Below are 4827 nucleotides of genomic sequence, written 5' to 3'. Positions count from 1 at the left end.
TTGAGAGAGTTGAGTTAGTATCAGCTGATGAGCATATCCTCAGATTATCTTTGACTCCCATTTGCTTTCAGTTATTATATTATCAGTTCGGTTTCGGCTTTTAGTATATTGCCTTACCTACTCGGTACATTATTTCGTACTGACGACCCTTTTCTGGGGGCGCTGCATTTCATGCGTGCAGGTTCAGACAGACAGATGGGTAGACCTCCTCATTAGATGTTGCCCGAGTTCAGCTTGATCGGTAAGCTCCATACCTTTCGGAGTTGCCGAATCTAGAGCTTTACGTACATCTTTGTATATATATATATATATATGTTATGAGTAGGTCGGGGCCCTGTTCCGATCATAGTATATCCATCAGTAGAGGCTTGTAGACATATCCTGTTAGTTAATGCAGTTTGTTGGGCTTGTAGGCCTTTTATGTATATTTTGTTGGTTTGTCAGCTGTAGTAGTTATGACGGCTTTGTCGGCCCAGCTTTATATTGAGATTTAGTCAGTATTCGCAATTGTCTTGCAATGTGGCCCATGGCCAAAGTATGACATTACATGTTCAGGGTTCCTTAGTTGCAAGTTGGTACGCAAGGATAAGTGAGGCATCGGGTTCCGGTCTCGCCCCTCAGGTTCGGGGCGTGACAAAAGTTGGGGCGTGACAATTTCACTGTACAATGCTGATGTATTTTTATACAAGTAAGAGAGAATCTATGTATAACTAACTAGAACACTTGTCACATGTGTATTTTCTATCCTATAATAACTTATTGGATAAATACAAAAATAAATAAACTTTAAATACAACTATAAACTCTTCTATTCTGTTCTAGAAGGCCCAACAATGTTCAGTCTCCAGCTTTGGGCCCAATGAATTATCCATCTGAAAGACTATACTAGGCCCAATTTTTTGTAAAATCCATTTCTGTTTCGAAACAAGGAAAGCCATTTCCCCATTAGGGTGAGAAACCTGCACTTGTCTTTGTTTCTCATCTCTGATAAGGAGAGAATAAGCATGATTGATGGATGGTAAGGGTGAGAGTATGAGTAGACCACTCCTAGGACTACTATATGCATCATTTAGTCCTATTAGAAATTGAATGAGTCTCCCATCTTGCTGTGATTTGTAGGTCTTGATTTTACCACCACAAGAATAATCACAAGTACAATGTTGACAGGTGTCTAGACTGTCGAGTTCATCCCAAAGCCTTTTGAGCTTAGTGTAGTACCCAACTATGTCCAGATTTCCTTGAGAGGTCTAACTGATTTCCTTCTGTAGATGGTAAAGTTGTGTCTCGACCCAATTTCCCCTCCGCTGGGTTTCGTGATGGCACCTGGTCTTAAGGACTAGGTAAGCCTAATATTAATTGAAATTACAATAACATTTAAATGACATCTAATAAATTTGAAATAAAAATATCTTTAAACTTTACAACCCCAAAACCGATAGTACGAGTCATAAGCTCTACAAAGTTTCGCTAGGACTTCTAAACACGACTGTATGGAAATAAGTACAGCAGTGTGAATATAAAATAGGAAGATGACTCCGAAGCCTACGAACGCAGCAGTAGGTTTACCTTGAGTCTCCTCAGCAACGGCCCGCACAGCTACAAACGAACAAAACCTGGGTCTGCACAAAAAAATATGCAGAAGTGTAATATGAGCACACCATAGCGGTGCTGTCACGACCCTAAACCCGGACACGGTCGTGGTGGCGCCTCTCGTGAAGACAAGGCCAGCCGACACACTTCCAACTCACTTTTAAGCAATTAAAATAACAAATACTAAATCTTTAACAGAAATAAAATCCAAAATAAACAGTGCAATTTGCGGAAACAAAACCAACACAGCCCGACATCGGGGTTTCACCAGTCATGAGCATCTAAAATACCACTATAAGTCTAAAAGTCTACTCCACTACTACATAACTGAATCAGAAAGGAAATAAAAATAGAGGGAGAATGCACTGGGCTGCGAATCGCCGGGCAGCTACCTAGTGAATCTCCGGAAATCTGCTGGACAGCTCTCAACCCTCGCTAGCAGGACCTGTAGCGCTCGAATCTGCACACAGGGGTGCAGGGAGTAAAGTGAGTACTCCAACTCAGTAAGTAATAACAATAAATGAAGACCGAGCGATATAAAATCACGTTAAACACAACAATAAGCTATAAGAGGCAGGATAAAAATCATTAAACTCAATTAAACAGTGAAGTCTCATAAAACACCCTTTAAACAGTTAAAAAAATAAAAGGAAAGCAGCTAGAAAGGTAAACACACAAGAACCGCTCCTCGGGCTCAATAACAACAACAGAATCAGCCCCTCGGGCAATATCATAGAACAATACCAGCCCCTCGACTATATCTCATATCACAATGGGTACCCGCGCTCACTGGGGTTGTACAGACTCCGGGAGGGGCCCCTTACGTCCCAAGCGCAATATCAAGCCATCTCGTGGCATCATAAACAGGCTCTCGGCCTCATATCAATCACAAGCCACCTCGTGGCGTACAATCTCAGGCCCTCGGCCTCATTATCATAATCAGGATATCACCGCTGCAGCGTGCAGACCGACCCAAAAGTATCCTCACAATACAGGCCCTCGGCCTTACTTAGTCAGAATCTCATAAGCCCCTCCGGCAACAGTAAAACATGATACTCAACTCAAAATATCTTTTAAAATATCATTTAAAGTGTTTAAAATAGAGTAACATGGCTGAGTTTTGAAAACCGTAAATATGGCATGACTGAGCACAAGTATGAAATCAAACAGTGAGGAAAAATATCAGCAAAGATCCTCTAAGGGTCCAAACAGTTGGCACGAAGCCCAAATATGGAATTTAGCCCAAAACATAATAATATCAAACGATTAGCTATCAAATACGCAGTAAAACAGTCGTTCGGGATGGACTAAGTCACAATCCCCAACGGTGCTCAACCCCACGCTCGTCATCTAGCGTGTGCGTCACCTCAACATAGCCGAATGCTGTGTAATCCGGGGTTTTCTACCCTTAGGAAGACATTTAAAATCATTACTCACCTCAATCCGGCCCAAACTCTAGCTCGCAATGCCTTTGCCCCTCGAATTGGCCTCCGGATGCTCCGAATCTACCAAAATCAGAACGTAATCATCAAAATATGCTAAAGGGACAAAGCACACTCGAAATTAATCGAAAAACAGCGTAAATCTCGAAATTACCAAAATCCGACCCCCGGGCCCACGTCTCAGAATTCGATAAATTTTATGTCATTAGATTCCTTATCTCCCCACGAGTTCATACATATCAAAAGTTCCAAAATCCGACCACAAATAGTCTTTCAAATCCTCAATCAAAGGCTTAAATTTCTAAGACCTAGTTCCTTCATTTTTTTGGGCTTAATTTCCATTAATTTCAGCCCTAATCCATGAATTAATACAATAAGAACGAGTTTTAGGTCCAAATTCCTTACCTCAATGAAGCTCCCTTGAAATCCTTCTTCAAAAATCGCTCAAAACTCCCGAAATCGCTTTTAAAAATGGTAAAACCCTCTGAAAATCGCGAAAGAAATAATTTATATGTTCTGGTCCAGCTAAGCCGCTTCTGCGGTCCCAAACTCGCACCAGCGGACCCGCACCTCCGGTTCCAGGTGCGCTTCTGCGCAAGTCACTTAATCGCCAAGCTCCGCATCTGCCACACCCAATCCGCACCTGCGCCATCGCAGGTGTGGTTCTTCAAATGCTTCTGCGGTTTCTGCCTTCCTAGGCCTTTTCCACTTCTGTGACCATACACTCGCTTCTGCGAGACCGTACCTGCGGTCCCCTAGCCGCAGGTGCGGTTATGACAGCAATGGGAAACTTCAGCTGCCACAACCAACTTCCAAACTTCCCGTCAATCATCCGAAATTACCCCGAGGCCCCAAGACCTCAACCAACAGCACAAACACATCATATACTACTATTCAAACTTATACCAACCTTCAAAACACCTCAAACAACATCAAAACCACCAAAACACATCGAATTCAAGCCTAAGGTTCTAAAATCTTCCGAATTCCGCTTTTGATCAAAAAGTATACCAAACCACGTCCGAATGACCTGAAATTTTGCACACACATCCCAAATGACATAACAGAGCCATTGCAACTTCCAGAATTCCATTCCGACCCCTATATCAAAATCTCCCCTATCAACCGGAAAACGCCAAAAACTCGATTTTGCCAATTCATGCCTAAATCTTCTCCGGACCTCCAAAACACACACATTCCGATCATGCTCCTAAGTCCCAAATCATCTCCCGAAGCTATCCGAAATATCGGAACTCACATCCGAGCCCTCTAACACATAAGTCAACATCCGGTTGACTTTTCCAACTTAAGCCTTCTTAAAAGAGACTAAGTGTCTCCAACCTTCTCAAAACCTTTCCGAACCCGAGCCAACCAACCCGATCACATATAAAACCGATAATTAAAGCAATAAAGAAGTAGAAATAGGGAAAACGAAGCGGTAAATCATGAGACGATCGGCCAGATCGTCACATCCTCCCCCTCTTAAACAAACGTTCGTCCTCGAACGAGTCAAGAAACATACCTGAAGCCTCAAATAGGTGAGAATATCTGCTCCGCATCTCCTGCTCGGTCTCCCAGGTAGCCTCATCCACGGGCCGACCTCTCCACTGCACTTTCACTGAAGCTATATCTTTTGATCTCAACTTTCGAACTTGACGCTCCAAAATAGCTGCTGGCTCCACATCATAAGTCAGATCACCCTCTAGCTGAACCGTGCTGAAATCCAGAACATGAGACGGATCCCCAATATACTTCCAAAGCATACAAACATGAAATACCGGGTGCACATTCGACA

Source organism: Nicotiana attenuata, chromosome 12, assembly GCF_001879085.1.
Source record: "Nicotiana attenuata strain UT chromosome 12, NIATTr2, whole genome shotgun sequence".
NCBI lineage: Eukaryota > Viridiplantae > Streptophyta > Magnoliopsida > Solanales > Solanaceae > Nicotiana > Nicotiana attenuata.
The sequence above is the reverse complement of the archived record's forward strand: the minus strand, read 5'-3'. Positions refer to the sequence as shown.